At 45.3% G+C, this 17,555-nt stretch overlaps 1 protein-coding gene across 1 annotated transcript in view; it reads left to right on the forward strand.

Moving 5' to 3' along the window:
* Positions 1-277: 277 nt before the first annotated feature.
* The window catches only part of LOC135221320 (uncharacterized), a 29,918-nt gene continuing 12,640 nt past the window's right edge, over positions 278-17,555 (forward strand). The window contains exons 1-2 of the mRNA XM_064259125.1: positions 278-410; positions 14,376-14,434. The gene's annotated coding sequence lies outside the window, so the exon portion shown is untranslated. The remainder of the gene's footprint in view (positions 411-14,375; positions 14,435-17,555) is intronic.

Below are 17,555 nucleotides of genomic sequence, written 5' to 3' on the forward strand. Positions count from 1 at the left end.
AAATCTGGTATGCCAACACTGAAAAAACAATGCTAATCAGTGGGTCCAGACTAGGTACACTAGGAATAAATGATAGAAATAGGATAAAAGGAGAAGATGTAAAATGTTTGTGCTGTGAGGAAAAAATGAAAATTTGGAATATTTCTTACTTTACTGAGCAGTAGTATACAATTAGATTAGAAATAGATATAGTTTTGTGCAGAAACCATATTAGAAAAATAAAGAGGAATTGGTAGCTAATATACTCTCACTGGTAGATCTACTGAGGGAGGAAGTGGAAAATAAGAAAGAATTTCTAAAAGACAAACAAAGGAGGAATAAAACAAGCATGGGAGCCGCCGTTTCAAAGTAATATCCCTGCTACTACTACTACTACTACAGTGTCACGATGACGACTGTCGCTGGTAAAGGTATACTGTTACAATCAGTGCCCATGTGCTGCAAAATTTACATACTAGTACTAGGCACAGCCATTTCAGCTGCCTGAATAGCTTAGTATGAATAGGTAGCACCCATCACACGATGGAATTAGCTAGGAGTAATAGTAGTAGGACTAGCTAATCATATAGAGTTACTGGTAGCCTTAATCACAAACAAGTCACTAGGCAAGGTACCTACCTAGTAGCTACTATACCTAGGCTATAGGTAATTTCCAACTTAGCACAGGGTGTTGGAGCAAAATAGGTATAGGCTAAGTGGGTAGGTAGTAAAACACCAACTGCTGCCACCATTACTTTCAGAAAAAAATTTATTTAGCCTATGGTAAACAACCGAGTGGACTACCTGGGCCAGTCTTGCCTGCTCGTTGACCCACCTTCCAGAAAAAGTACCTTAACACATCCTGACACCGGAGATGGACACCAGTCACGAGTCATCGGTTGGGGAAGCAATACCTTGAGACATCTACTTTCCTCTCGAATTAGCCTAAGAGTTTTCTGCCAAAGTACAAAATAATGTCATAATATAAAATTAACCCACAAGGTGTGGCACGTCGTTAGAATTGACACTTTACATGCTGCACAAGGACGACAGCGATATGATCGATGCTTTATTTTCAAATATCGCGGTAAATTTAGTCCCTCCCCTTAGCTCTGTTTCAGTGATGTCAACAGTCTCGCCAGCCATTCAGCTCACTCTTGAACATAACAGATGCCAGATTTCTCTTAATCATAGGTATCAAAATAGCATAGTTGTAAACCTTCCGTCAACCCTGGGGGATGGGACCTGGAAGGCTTTCATAGCCTGAAGTTACAATGTTTGAAAATTTATATAAATCTTTGTTTATATTGTAAATTTTGGTGATAATGGCTTTTGTTGATGATGCTTATTCATTTCCATCAAAGAGTGATATAGAGACAAATAATTATAGTGACTGTGACGATAGTAATATTAATTTAAAAGTTGGTGTGCATATCCGGTTAACATACACACACATATACACAGATTCAACCAATTAATAACTACTGTATACATTTTGTAATTTCATAGGTGTCATGAAAAAAATTGGAAATGATCTCAGAATATACGGCATAAAACATTCCAAGACTAAAATGCATTTTTGAAAAAAATGTTTTCTTTCCAAAATATATTCATTTTAAATATAAATTTTCAAAATATCTTATATTTCATTTTTTATTATTAATCTACGAAACAAGGAGAATACAACCATGTATAACATTAGGTGATAAGTTAAGAAATGAGCAAGAAAATATTGTTTCCCTTACTGATGTTGCTTATGCATAATATTGCTGTCGTCCTTTAGTGGCAACCCCCTAGCACCTCTCTTGGGTTAAACAGAGGTTAATGAATGTCTAGCCATGCACAGTGAAAACTTACTTCCATGACACCCAATGAAGCTTTCAAAATTTTTACTTAAAACACCTTACGTGCAGAAGATTGACTCCATCTCGATGTTTGCAGAGTCACTGGTGTCAATAAACTTTCCATTTCATGTGCTAAATCCACACACCAGTTGTACCAATAGATGCTGGGACACTTTCTTTACAACAATCTTAAACGATGACAACGATCGCCTTCGAGTCCAAGGAAACTCACGATTTTTCTGGAGGAAAGAGTGCGCTGGATAACTTTGAAATGAATAGTTAATTATCAGTGTAAGGTTATGAATTACATAAATTTATTATGTATTCATTGTTGAAAAAGTAACTAGATTTCTGACTCAAATATCAACGGTTTTGCTGTGAACAGTAGATACGGTGTTGTTCGTGCTCTTTTAGTTTTTATCATTTTTGCCAATTGGTATGTGTTTATCCTCCAAACTGGGTATAAGACTTACACAAAACCATGGAAATAAGTGAAATTAGTGTATCCATTTGTAGTATATTATATATATATATATATATATATATATATATATATATATAATATATATATATAATATATAATATATATATATATATATATATATATATAGTATATATATATATATATATATATATATATATATATATATAATATATATATATATATATATATATATATATATATATATCTATATATATATATATATATATATATTATATATATATATATATATATTTATATTATATATGTATAATGCAAAATAATCAATATTGAAGGTTTTTTTGATGAAAAATGCCATAAGAATGCAGTTTACATAATTTTCAATGCACCCTAAGCATTAAAAGTAAGGTTTTCTTAGGATTTTTTACAATGTTCCGGCTTAACGGAACCCCCGTCGTAACCCGAGGACTGCCTGTATATATATGAGCAATTTTATCATTTTTGCATTACTATGACAAATAGAATTTGTGGAAACGGTTTGTAAATGCATCGGCCTACGTGTGAAGCTCCACTAAATTGGCAATGATAAAATTTTGCCATTCCTAGCAAGCAAACATTAAAGGTTACATTATATCAGGTATAAGTACAATGATTAAAAATACAAAAGTCAAAATAGTAATATAGACTTGAATCAATGAAAAGTTCTATAAAAAATAAAAAAATTTTGTCTGCTCGCCGATGCTTTTAGGGTGTCCATAATGTCCCAATACCATTACAAGTATTTATTGCTCAGAAACTACATAACATAGAGTAATGCAGTTTTTGTAGAATGTTCTACATTCAAGTTTACATTCAGAGCACTTCATTCTACAAAAAACTGCATTACTCTTTTCGGACACCCTGGTACATTAAGACAAAAAATTTTCCTACCATGGTTTCACTGTCAACACTCTCTTAACGTATTTCAAGTGCAGTTTGGAGTGAATTAAGAACAAAATGTGTATAATTAAAATCAAATAAGGACTGTGGAGTTTCATTTGTGATGGCAGTAAAGAATAAACCACTGATTACAAGGTAAAAATGAATTTCAATTCAAACCATGACCCCAGGAATAAGACTTCTCATACTTTTACTAATAGGCAACAAAATGTTGTTTGTTCCGACACGGACATACAAACCTTCGGTCCTTTTACAATAGGAAGGTACTAGCGGCAGCTGGATAGGTCGTAAGCTTTCGAAACAAGGGGTTCGGTAGTTAACTGCTTGTCCGACAGGCGCGCGCTTGCGCGCGACTGGTAGGTAAACAAATCACTTTTGCTTTCGGCCTGCTGGCGTGTGGACGTGTATCATCGCTCTCTGCCCGCTCATCGTCGTTGCTTTCGCATGATTGTGTTTTCTTTTCTATTTATCTAGTGAAACTGAATTGTAAGTACAATCATTTCATATTATTCCCATTGAATTCAATTGTGAATTAAAGGATCTTGTTTCACCAACGCCCTCCGATTACCCGAGTGCCGGGACTGAAGGGCGTAAGTGCGGGAATTCATTTTCCCAGAAATGATCCTCGTATTGTGTATGCTCGGTGCCGAGGGCGGGACGCGCTCGCTCCGAGCGTATATTTGGGTGGAAATGTGTAGATGAAAATCGTAAGTAAGTGCTCTTTTCAGTTTATATTTTTTTTTGGACCTGTATGCCCGTTGCGAACGAATGCGCTCGGCACGGAAACTTATTCAGTATGGAAGTGGAATCGCAAGTACAGTACTTCTTTTCATTTTCATATATTATTTTGATTGTAGCATACTCATTTTGATCAGTTTCCGAGCTTACCCGGAAATTGATCCTTTCCCCTTTTTATTTGAATGAAGTGAAATCGCAAGTGCAGTTCTTTTTCATTTTCATTTTTATTATTGAGATTGCCATTGTTTACTGGGATCAATGTTTCCGCTATTTCCCTCCCGGGAATTGATCCTTACCCCTTTTTGTTTGATGAAGTGAAATCGTCAAGCGCAGTATTCTTTTGTTCATTTTCATATATTTTTTTTTTTTTATTATTGCATCAATTCATTATGGATCAAGGTTTCCATAAACCTTGATCCATAAAGGTAAGGAATGGATCCTTTTACCCTTGCGCTCGGTACCGAGGGCGCAATGCGCTCGATCCGAGCCCATTATTCATTGTGAAGTGAATCGTAATGCAAGATGCATTTTCATTTTATTCCTTATTATGATTGCATCAATTTTATTTGGTTCAAGTTACCGCTCAGTCAGGGAATTGATCTTATGCCCTTGCATTCGGGCCGATGGCCACGATTGCTCTCGGGCTCTTATATTGTGGTTGGGTACATGGGTACTGTGCGGGGGTGGGGAACGAGAACCCCCCCCCGCTCAAGCTCCCACAGATGGCCTTCCCCTTGGGGGGGGGAGGTTATCGGCGTTCTTCTCCTCGCCCGATCCGTCGAGCGCGGGGGAGGCGCTCGGTGCCCGATGTACAATTGTATTAGGGGTCTTCCACTCGTTCGGAGAGGGCTCACCCCCCGCCCCCGCGCGAGGGGACTTCCCCCCACTAATCGCTACTACTGTTATTGTTTCCGCAGGTGCTACTGCCACGAGGGTGGACCTTGGTGAGGTATGGGCGTCCTTCCATTTGCAGGGCGTGCTAGTGTCCAGGGGGCTGCTGCGGTTCTCTATGTCGGGCCTGGGCTACTGCGGTCACCCATGGCGTGGTGACCACGCAACCAGGTGACGACGTCCCTCCTCACCTGGTGTACTCGCCTCACGTGGTAACAGTCTTGCCTACAGCCGCTGTGAAGTGCCGTTCGCCGTACCGAGAGGGGGGCGTGCCGCCGCCGCTCGTGGTTGCCGCGCTGCAGCGACCACACTTCAATTCCGCTGCCCTAGAGCTCGCCCCTGGACCTGCCGCCGGTACCAGGATTGTTGCTGGCTGCTGCTCCACTTCCTGTGTTTCCGGTGCTGCCTGCCGTACCAACCTGCCGATTCTGGGCTGACTGTCCATGCAGTTGCTGCGCTGGCTGTCCCTGCCGTTGCTGCGCTGGCTGTCCCTGCCGTTGCTGCGCTGGCTGTCCCTACCGATGCTGTGCTGGCTGTGCTGCTGTTTCCCTGAGGATGCCCATACCTGCTGATGTCGTCCCTGTTCGTGGTGGTACTACCCCAGACTTTGGTCTGTCTGTACAGGTGCGTCCGGGGCCCGGCCCCTGTGGCTTCGGCTACAGCAGCCCCGCTCCGCCCTGGATAGCAGATCTTACTGTTCTGTCCTGAGGAAGCTGACGAAGAAGAGGAGGAAGGTGTCGTCGCCGTCGTCTTCATCTTCTTCATCGTCGTCGGCTGCCGCCTCTTCCCTTCGACTTCTAAGGCTTCACAGCCGGAGGAAGAAGGAAGGTTGGCCTCCTCCCTCCTAAGAAAGTCTCCCTCGGGAGCTTCTCGGGACCCGTCTCACCTCGGTGGGATGGGAGGGTTCCTTCCGCTGGTCCTCCTGCTCCTTCGGGAGCGGGGCCCGTCTCTTCTTCCGCAAGGAAGAAAGACTACGGGGACCAGAGGGGCTACGGCTAACACCGGTACTTCCTCGCCTGTGTCAGTGGTTCTCGCCACTGCAATCAGGGTCCGTCTCGGCCTCTCGTTCGCGGGATGGCGGTACCGAGTGTACGGTCGCCTACCAGCGACCGGTGCAGCCAGGAACCAAGACCTCTGAGTCCGCTCAGCGTCAGGTTCACGGCACGGGGCGGAAGACTGGTGACAGCCGCTCATCGCGACTCTCACCAGACCAGCTCTCACTCTCGCGGCGAACAGCTGGCTGACGGGGACGTGACGGTCCACGACCGACCACGGGCTGAGCTGGGAAGAGGTCCTCCCGTTCGCCGGTGCCAGCCACGGCTGAAACCAGCGACGTTGGACGTGCCGTGAGGACAAGCACCGGTCTCCACTGTGACAGTGGAGCCTGCAGGTCGCCTGACCGTCGCTCTCACAGAAAGCGACGGGTACGGCAACCAGCACCAGCTCTTCTGACACTCGAGATCGGGGGCCGCTGTGCTCAGTCCAGCCGTTCTCCACAGCGAGACGGTTGTTTTTTCGACCAGGCCTGCAGCTCGATCGCCACCGCGGGTTGGACGATCGCCTGCCAGCCCTCCAAGCCTGCTGGTTCTGCCAGCGAGCGAGGAGGGAGCGTCAGGTCTGCCTCTCCCTGTACCTTCAACTCCTCGGGTTACACCGGGAGGAGCGAGGTATTGAGGAGTGATGTGAGGGGTGCGCCCCTCATGATCCCACCACGACGCCCCTACGTGCCAGGCACGGTTCTTGGAACCGGCCAGGACGTATGCGCAAGTGGATGGGGAAGACCGAGAGGGCTGTCGCTGTTCCCCCTGCTTAGGAGGAAGGTTCTCGGAATATGCTCTTGTTCGAAGGGCTTAACGGTCCCACTCTGCAAGATTGCTGTGACTTCCGAGATCCAGAGGAACTTTGCCGAGGTTACGGCGCTGATTCGTCAGCACAATGACCTCGGGGAAGGATCGCCGCTCCCACAGCAGAGCCACGTCTTGGCTCGAGTCGTTTTGGGGCCGAAGAGGGAAACCCAAATCGACGGTGGGTCTGCCGCGATCGGGAGCTTGCCGACTGTGTTGAACCAGGTAGTCTCTCGTCTCCGGACAAGAAGGCTCTCTCTCAGTTCTGGTCAGGTCGAACAAGTACTTCACCTCCTCTCCACTGCGACAGAGGCGTTTATACGTGTCTTCGGGACACCGTATTTAAACTACCCCTTCGGTCCTCCTGAGGTTTCGACCTCGACGAGGACTGGAATGAGTCGGAGCGGTATCGGCTCTCTCCTGTCAGGTGTCGATCAGCCCCCACCCAGACGACGTTCACAGTGGCGGCAGACACTTACCTACAGTATGAGTTCGTAACCCTCCTCGGGAAAACGTTTTCTCCTGACGATACGTTTTCCCAGGCTCTGGAAGGAGGCCATCGCCGTAAGGCGATGGCTGCTCCTTTTCTTCTCCAACTGCTAGTTCCGCTGGGAAGGCGAGCCAGTATCCAATTCTCCCCCATTCCCTCTCTCCCCTTACGGCTACGAGGGAAAAGGGGAGGGATCCTACAGAGATTTCTCTGTAAGATCCCACGTTAGGGGCTGCGCTACCGGGGGGTGGGGACCTTCGGGTCCTACCTGACGTAAGCCCCCGGTCATTGATGGGGGAGGGATCCTGCCCCTTTCTCGATTTCTACGGGAATCGAGAGGACCACCAGCCGATATCGTTTGACGAATTCGGTGGGGGGGTTCGCAGAGTGCTAGAATCTACGGAATTTCTAGCGCACTCAGAGTGTTCGAGTTTTTTACGATCTCCAAACACTTAGGCGAGACCACGGTCCAAAGTGAGCGATGAATCCCCCCCGATAATTGTTACACGATAATCGGGAACCTCGCTTATGCTCGAATTCCTGTAATTTCTAGCATTTGGAAGAAGACTGCTGTGCTTGAAAGAAGAGTATCTCACAGTAGCGCTTTTAACCTGGAATGGAATAGAAGAGAACGGACGGGAACTTCCAGTTTGGCTTGTGAAACTATCGTCTTCGGTATTCTGTTCACCATTGAAGCTTTCCTTTGGGAAAGAACTTCTCCTTCACTCTCTTGACTAGAGACCAAAAGAAGGCGGTCGATCTCCAATCCTTATTCTCATCTTCCTCGAGGGAAAAGATTTTAGGATGGAGGTCGTCGTACAGAACCTACAAATACTACACGTATATTACCCTCGCGACATGATTCTTAAAGTTTGCAGTTGAATTGTCCGTGGGGTAGGCGCGCATACCGTAGTTAACTCTTTACGGTTTGTGACCGAGACGAATTTGTATCTTAATTGAACTGCAATCGGGGTAGGTTGCCTGCTTTGCCAACCCCCTCCCAGCAGTTATCAGTTTCGATTTTCGATACTTGGTATTGTCATGACAACACCAAATCAGCTTTTGTATTTACCGAAATCCGTTTCTTTGGTTAAATATAATTGCTCGTAGCGTATTCTTTATGCTCGATGGTTTCTAGCCGAACGCATTCCTTCGTGAATAATGGATTACCTGGCAACTCAGGATGACGAGTCACCGAGAGCTAACTGCGTATTGAACTGCCTGATAGCGGCTCAGTATCAGCTAGGTCTCGGAGATGCATGGTCGGTTACGTCTCTCTCTCCTGGTTGGATTGACTACCGAACCGTATCTCTGCCCAATAATCATGGACTTAGGTCTCTGATTAACGGGATTCTCGCAATAATGAAGGACCATCTATCTGCTGTGACGCTCGATTTCATCGCCTTCGACATTGCGGAGAATTTTCAACCAGAGATATCTCTTGGACCCTCTTTCATCTTTCTGTTTACCGCACAGGTAACAGAAGTCTGTACTAGTCAACCGCTGCATCGCACTGCGATAATGCGAATGATTTTGCAGACATCTGAGTTTGTCTTCAAAATATCCTCTATTCGTAGGTGTGCAATTCATTGCTCGCCCCGAATTAACAGATATGTCAGAAGACATCGCCTACTCTCCGACCTGACAGCTCGACTTCCAAATGTTCAGCCCATGAGAAGCAGTTCTTCAGGCAGCAGTAGTTTCCCTGTCTTCATTACTGAAAAGCGCTCCGCTTTTATTGCAACTACGATCCTCACCGGACAGCAATCAATAGCGGTTAGCGTTCTCAGTCTTTGTAGAACAGGTTCAGAATCTTGAGAATCCTTCTCTCGGTTCAGCTGTGAAGACGTAGGTTGCATTTTCTGTACACCTTCGTCTTCAAAACGTCACATAGTGTTGTTTCTCCTTACCCGAGAATCAACTATACTATGAGATATCTTGCCATCAAGGACCTCGGTCTCTAGAAGGCAATTGGACTTTCGCCTGTTGGGCACATGCCTTAAGAGAGTCATCACCTTGCCTTCTGGCATCGGTGACGAACAAATTATTTGTTTAGTCTCTTGGCATAACCCTTTTAAGGCGAAGGTCACGTGACTTGCTCGGGTGCTTGGACAACTTGCCTCCTACCGAACGCAGCCAGTAGGCAGCTGTCAGAGCGCCCAAGTCTGTTACGAACTTCGCTGTGGACTTAGTTCGGTTGTTCCATAACAATCTTTTCTTCGTCCTAACGGCTTGTCACAGTACCCATACCATCGACACCCACATTGAGTGTCGGTGTCCTATCCACTAGCCGAGAACAACAACTTCGCTGCAGACGGATAGACCAGTATGGGTACAGGACATCACCGAAGTCGAGAAGAGGGATAGGTCATACGACCATTCCCTTCTTTTCCTCTGAGGTAATTGCATGACTTTTCCTGCGAAGTCAAGCATCCAGGGGATGGGGATTCGTGACGCTCGATTTCGTACCGAATTCGTAGCGAAGACTCTGTACCCTTCGGTTCCTGACGATCGGTTAGAGTCCCTCACAATCCCCTCCCTAATGGACTTCACCGCCTTCGATGCGAAGGAGATGCTGCATTGTCCTGTGAAAGCGCGACCGCGCTTTCTGAAGAAACTCGACATCACAGGCTGAGTGTTGAAGACTCTTCGTCAGCACCAAGATGACCTAGAAGTACACTCCCTCGAGTTACACAAGAACTTCTCCGTGGCGCAGGTACTGAAGGCAGGGGTCTGGTACAACCAGACCACTGGCACCTCCTTCTACCTTCTGGATATTGCCCACAGGTCCTTGGATCGTTTTCCTTAGGACCCGTGGTGGCTGCTCAACACGTTGTCTAGCTAACCCAGACCCTAGCAGGCTGAACAGCATCGAGTCCTGGTGTGACTGTAAGAATAGATAAGTGAATGAGAGAGTGACTGGCTTCTCTTCCTATCTTTTTCTACCCCTCTACCTGTGGGTAGAGGGATACGGTCATCACCTTGCTGGATAAGGACGAGATGCCGGTGAGCTACTCGACAGAGCCCCATCCTATCCCTTTCACTAGGGATGGGAGCGAATATCCACCACTTCTCCTACAAGGGGGGGGAAGTGGATGCCAACAAGAGACAAACCATAACGTTATGTTGCCTCTTGCAAATAGGAACTTGTTCTTGTTTGCTGGTACGAAGAGATACGCTTGCCTCTCTCTTAGTACTTGGTCCAGAGGTTCTGACCATTGATCCTGCGGTGCACACCCCGATCAATCGGTACAGAGGCTTGGATCCCTCCCTCGCTCTTACGACCAGGGAGGCATTCCAAGGTTGGGCGAACACCAGTCTGTTCACAAAAGACTCAGATTCCTCCCACCAAGAAGTGAGTCTTCCTATTGTAAAAGGACCGAAGGTTTGTATGCCGTGTCGGAACAAATGACAATTTGTCCAAAATTGCATTTTTCCTAACTATACAAACCTGAGGTCCTTTTACACATAGCCCCACCTCATGCCACCCCTCACTCTGCAGTTTTGCTTGGGCCAAAAGCAAAAGTGATTTGTTTACCTACCAGTCGCTTTGCGCGCGCGCCTGTCGGACAAGCAGTTAACTACCGAACCCTTGTTCGAAAGCTTACGACCTATCCAGCTGCCGCTAGTACCTTCCTATTGTAAAAGGACCTCAGGTTTGTATAGTTAGGAAAAATGCAATTTTGGACAAATTGTCATTTTATTGTGCTGATTACAACCATAATCTTGAGTAATATCAATAAACTGTACATATATATGCTAACATTGTTCAAATGAGCACTGGGATGACTGGGAAGGACGTGTTATCGATGGTGGAGACGAAAGGGACCAGATGTGATAGATACCATATTGGATTTAAAAAGTGCCTTGAAAACATATTTTATGAAGACCTCACATGCTTACGTATTTTAGTTCGTATGGCACTTTCATATATCACATTATGTTGTCGAAACTTCAATCTTTTGAATGGCATGCTTAAAGATGTAATTGTATTCTTGTTTCACCAATTAAATATCAAGTGAATAAGGGTGATCTGCTTGAGTAAGATGGACTCAAGGCAGTTGTTACCCTTAAAACTGTTGAAATAGCTAGGTCATTGGTTTTCCAATAGTTTGTGATTATGATTACCTAATAGGTAGGATGTTTGTGTTGTTTGTGCCAGAAGTGCTTGATTATCCTAACCCCCAACAACTCCCCTTATAGCTACGCCGATGCCTTTACAAACTGTTTCCATGAATTCTAGATGTCATAGTACCTCAGTGCAATAATGATAAAATTGTTCTAATATTTATGTACGTACATATATGTATATATTAAAAATAGATATGCTAAAACCACTTATTTCCAAGGTTTTGTGTAAATCTTATCCCAAGTTTGGAGGGTAAACACAAACCAGTTGGCAACAGTGATAAAAAATGTTCACAGCAAAAACAATGAAATTTGTGTCAGGAATCTGGAATCTCGCATATCATGCGACCCCCAAATTTTCACCCTTAAAAATTGATTTTGTCACGTATCATGCAACATAAATTTACGAGACCAAATAACAGTAGGCTTACCTCTTTTCCTCCTCTTTATCTATTCCATTTTTTAGTTAGGCTAACCCCTTTTCCTCTATCTCTTTATCTATCCCATCTTCTAGTTAAGTTTAGAAAAGTAAAAGAGAAAGCCAAAAGTATCATTAGTAAGGACATATGTTTTTTGAAAATGCGTACAGCCAGAATCAGCTGATTTGTTATGGTTATGCAGAACCTGACTGGTGAGAGTACTCATATCTCTCTCTCAGCAGGAACCAGTGACCCTGGAAGCTACCACCATTGCAGCTCTTTAGGCAGTTTCCTGGCTAGACCTGTGGGCTTTCGCAGTGTCTAAGGTTGCTGCTTCTTCCGGAGCTATCATCCTGGGAGAAGACTCGGCCTTCAGGAGACTATGCCAGTCTGGAGGTAAGGCTATTACCTACCTGATCCACCAGATGGCAAACCTGTGGGCGAACCTGTTCCTAGGAGAAGAGATGCTGTTCTCTTCCGAGTGACCAGGTCTCTTGGTCCTGAGTTGGTACTGGCTCTACAAAGCAGACTTTTGCTGGGCCCTGCAGGGAGCAGGTAGATGCTGCAGTGGACAAGCGACGGGATGACGATAAGGACTGCCTTGTCCACCAGCCCTGAAGAAGTCTTCATTTTCTAAGGTTTCCCAAGGAACACCCTCGGCCTTCTCCTTCCTTTATGAAAGCAATGCAGTCATGCTCCTTTCGGCCCTCCTTGCCTTTGGGAAATGGGGGCAAGGGAAAGAAGAAGTGGGGGAAATGCTAAGGGCAGCGCTCCCCTTCAGCTGCTACCATTGGTATGGGTTGCCTATTGAGCCATTGGTCAACATGGTAGTGACATGGAGTGGAGACCTGGGTAGTAGATGTCTTTTGGGAGGGATATCTGCTTCCCTTTAAGTCTCTGCCACCTCTCACCAATCTCCTTGTCCTTCTCAAATCCTACCTAGAAGGATCACAGAAGCACCAAGTGCTATTGCAAGAAATGCAGAAGATGCTGAGCAAGGGCACTGTAGAAATTGTGTCAGGCTGGTCTCCAGGGTTTTAGAGCTACGGTCTTCTTCTTTAGCAATCTCAATTCCAAGAAGAATGATCTGGTGTGCCAGCTAGAGATGGACAGTCAACGTTAAGACCTCAGGTTTGTTAGCTATGAAAAATGCGAATTAATAAAAAATTTGTCATTTGTTCCTACGCAGAACAAACCTTTTGTCTTAACAATAGGATAGACTCATAACTGGAGGGAGGTAAGAGAATCCTGAACCGACTGGAGGTTTGGCATACCAGATCATTCTTCTTGGAAATGAGATTGCTAAAGAAGAAGACCTTAGCTGTAAATCCCTGGAGACCAGCCTGACACGATTTCTACAGCGCCCTTGCTCAGCATCTTCTGCATTCCTTGCAATAGCACTTGGTGCTTCTGTGATCCTTCTAGGTAGGATTTGAGAAGGGCCAGGTGATTGGTGAGATGGGGCAGAGACTTAAAGGGAAGTAGATATCCCTCCCGAAGGACATCTACCCAGGTCTCCACTCCATATCACTGCCATGTTGACCAATGGCTCGATAGGGAGCGCTGCCCCTAGCATTTCCCCCCGTTCTTCTTTCCCTTGCCCCCCTTTCCCAGGGGGTTGGAAGAAAGACTGATGTTCACTGGATTCAAGTGCACTCTCTCAACTTGCTTGCACCTTATTATAGGCTAAAAGGACAACACAGCTATGTTGATTTTTTAGTCACTGGTAATATGGAGTATGCTGGTTGTGTTGATTTTATGTCTGGCTCACCAAGATGGGAACCTGTAGGCATAAAAACTGTCTGATCTCTGCTTCTGCAGAATTTAGTGACCAAATTAGCCAATGGGTAGATTGTGTATAATTATGAACTTTGCATCCACCATAAAACTCAGAGCATGTTCAGCACAGTGTTGTGTGTCTTAGGTCACCCAAGATTAGAGAGGGGACTGGTAATCAAGGAGTGGACAAAATACAGTATGGAGATAAGATACATTCAGTAATTTGTACTACTGAAGAATTAATGGGATACAACACCAGTGAACTTTTGAATTTAAATTACAATGATGAGATTTTCATGGTATGACATCGGATCAAAGTACTGTATAAAAAAAGGTCATTACATTTTTAGGATTACATACTATGTATGTACTTGAAATTCAATTCCAGTCTTATTTGACAATACATATGGGAAATATTACAGCACCAATATTTATAGCTGTCTGCTGATTATGCACTTTTGGAAGTCCTCATTCATTCCATCCTAGTCTGTAAAGATTTTTTACAATTTCTTTCTGTTGACTAGATTTCTACAAGTCAGGACTTCTGCTGTCACCATGGGTGTTATAATGGTTCTCTCTTGGTACTGATCCATATTTTTCTCTGAAGTTTTGCAATATAGAATGGATTGTTGCTAGTATTCTTGTTCACCCCTTGTGGGCAGGGAAATTAATTAGTACATGACTGACAATGTTATTTTAATTTTCAGTTTGTATTCAGGGAGTATACAAGATCATAGCAGTAATAATTTACAAATCCCTATGTAAAATATTGGTTTGTAAGCTACAAACATCTAATTTTATAACATTTCTGCACCACACTCATATGATTAAAAGTATAAAGATATTTGTGTATATGTAATTAGCATTTTACTTCTTTTGCAGGTGATCTCTCTGTAAAATATTGCCTCAAGCTGAAGGAAGTCTAAAATCTAAAGGGAACAGTAAGTGCTTTCTAAATTATTATTTCATACAATCAACTTACCTGTCAGATATATACATAGCTAAGACTCCGTCGTCCCCGACAGAAATTCAAATTTCGCGCCACTCGCTACAGGTAGGTCAGGTGATCTACCGGCCTGCCCTGGGCGGCAGGACTAGGAACCATTCCCGTTTTCTACTCATATATTTTCTGTCGCCGGTGGTATCAACATCGTTGCTGCCACCTCTTGACTGAATTTGCCTTTTCTAGACAATTGATCATCTTTTTGTGGACTTTTGGTGACGTACCTGGATCGTTGTTTTGGCATTCGCTACTGTGGACTGGATTTGGACTTGCTTTTGATTTTTCTTCAAGAATGTCTGATTCAAGTGGTTGTGAGAATGAATGTGAATGAATGTAGGCTGCAAGGTGAGGATACCGAAAGCTTCGGTTGATCCTCACACTGTATGTCGCAAATGTAAGGGTTTTGATTGTTCTATTTCTAACACCTGTCATGATGTGAGAGGTTGAATGTTGAGGAATGGAAGACTCTAACTTCTTACTTGAAGAAGTTAGAAAGGGATAGAGTAAGAAGGGCTGCATCTAAGATTGCGGGTAGTAGTACAAGGCCTATTGAGCCTTTGGATGATTCTAACTCTTCTATTATTTATTCTAATCCTGTATCAGGGCCCTCACTGGCTTTACATTCAGATTCGGCCTCGGAAATTGCTGAACTGAAAGCTACTCTTCACAGGATGAGATCCAAGATGGCTACCATGAAAGGTAAGGACTGTGAAAGTGATTATAGTGAAGTGAGTGTCCCCAGTGTTGTGGAGGGGGCGTCTGGACCGTCTCTGCGACGCTCCCAGGCCTAGACCTCTTCCAAGCTCCAAGCCCAGAGGAGAAGGAAAGTCGAAAGCCGTACGGAGGTTGTGGAGAATTCCCCCCACCCGGTCAGGCGTCCCTTCAGCAGGCTCTGTAAATAGACAGGCTGCTCAGGACCGCTATAGGAAAAGCGTCCTCAGAGAGTGCTTCTCTTCGTTCCACTTCTCTCTCCTAAACGAGGGTGGAAGGATTCGGCACTGGAGAGATCTGTGTTGGATTCTAGCCCAGAACGCTTTTCGGAAGAAGCGCCTCCTTCCATCAAGAAGGCTAAGAGGGTTTTGACGTCCCATGATGTGGGCAAAACTCCTTCCAGGTCTCCCTCTCCCGTTCAAGAAGACCGCAGGAGAGGCTTCCAAGAGGTCATTTTGGCGGTGCAGGAGCAGGTTAGATCCCCTTCGGTAAGGAGTCCTTTCGAAGGTCCCCTTCGTAAGAAGACGTGAGACTTCCGGTCAAGAAGACTCGTCTTCCTTCTCACCGCCAGGAGTGAGGCTCCTGTGGGACATGAGTCGTTGAGATCTACTCGGATAGAGACTCTTTGGACGATTTTGATTCGCCAGACAAGCGCGACGCGCCAGTCAAGCGCGAGGCTTCCTACAGACGAGAAGCGTCTTCTAGGATTAGAGCGTCAGACAAGCGAGAAACGCTTTACAGGCGCGAGGATATTCCCAGATGGGATACGTCTGCCAGACCAGCAGCTTCAGCCGAGCGCGAGGTAACAACCAGGCGTGAGGATTCAGCCAAGCGCGAGGCGCCAGACAAGCATCATACATACAAGGATGTGGCACCAGAAAGGCGCGAGGCGCCAACCAGGCGCGAGAGTTTAGAGAGGCGCGAGGCATCAGTCAGGCGCGAGGCGCCAGCCAAGCGCGAGGAGTCAGCCAGGCGCGAGGCGCCAGCCAGGCGCGAGGATCTTGCCAGGCGCGAGGCAACAGCCAGGCGTGAGGCGCCAGCCAAGCGCGAGGAGCCAGCCAAGTACGAGGAGCCAGCCAAGCATAGGAGCTCTATACACTCTCTTAGCCCCTCTCCTATTAGGAGTTTGTCTCCCGTAGAGAGAGTTTTTGGACAGGAAGACCCGGAACGGGAAGTGGCTTCTCCTTCTGATCCGATTTTAGAAGAGGACTCAGAGGACGAGACTCACGGCAGAGAAGGGCTGTCAACTACAAAGTTGTTCCGACACGGCATACAAACCTTCGGTCCTTTTACAATAGGAAGGTACTAGCGGCAGCTGGATAGGTCGTAAGCTTTCGAACAAGGGGTTCGGTAGTTAACTGCTTGTCCGACAGGACGCGCTGCGCGCGAATGGAGGTAAACAAAATCACTTTTGCTTTCGGCCTGCTGGCGTGTGGACGTGTATCATCGCTCTCTGCCCGCTTCATCGTCGTTTGCTTTCGCATGATTGTGTTTTTCTTTTTCTATTTATCTAGTGAAACTGAATTGTAAGTACAATCATTTCATTGAATTCAATTGTGAATTAAAGGATCTTGGGTTCACCACGCCCTCCGATTACCCGAGTGTCGGGACTGAAGGGCGTAAGTGCGGGAATTCATTTTCCCAGAATGATCCTCGTATTGTGTATGCTCGGTGCCGAGGGCGGGAGCGCTCGCTCCGAGCGTATATTGGGTTGGAAATGTGTAGATGAAAATCGTAAGTAAGTGCTCTTTTCATTTATATTTTTTGACCTGTATGCCCGTTGCCGAACGAATGCGCTCGGCACGGAAAAAACTTATTCAGTATGGAAGTGGAATCCGCAAGTACAGTATTCTTTTTCATTTTCATATATTATTTTCATGGTAGCAATACTCATTTTGGATCAGTTTCCGAGCTTACCCGGAAATTGATCCTTCCCCCTTTTATTTTGAATGAAGTGAATCGCAAGGTGCAGTTCTTTTTCATTTTCATTTTTTTATTGAGATTGCATTGTTGACTGGGATCAATGTTGCCGCTATTCACGGGAATTGATCCTTCCCATTTTTATTTGTATGAAGTGAAATCGCAAGCGCAGTAGTCTTTTCATTTTCATATATTTGTTGATTGCATCAATTCATTATGGATCAAGGTTTCCAGAAACCTTGATCCATAAAGGTAAGGAATGAAACCTTTCACCCTTGCGCTCGGTACCGAGGGCGCAAATGCGCTCGATCCGAGCCCTTATTCATTGTGAAGTGAATTGTTTTGCAAGATGCATTTCATTTATTCCTTATTATTGATTGCATCAATATTATTTGGTTCAAGTTCCGCTCAGTCAGGGAATTGATCCT

This window comes from Macrobrachium nipponense, chromosome 2 (genome assembly GCF_015104395.2).
Source record: "Macrobrachium nipponense isolate FS-2020 chromosome 2, ASM1510439v2, whole genome shotgun sequence".
Lineage (NCBI taxonomy): Eukaryota > Metazoa > Arthropoda > Malacostraca > Decapoda > Palaemonidae > Macrobrachium > Macrobrachium nipponense.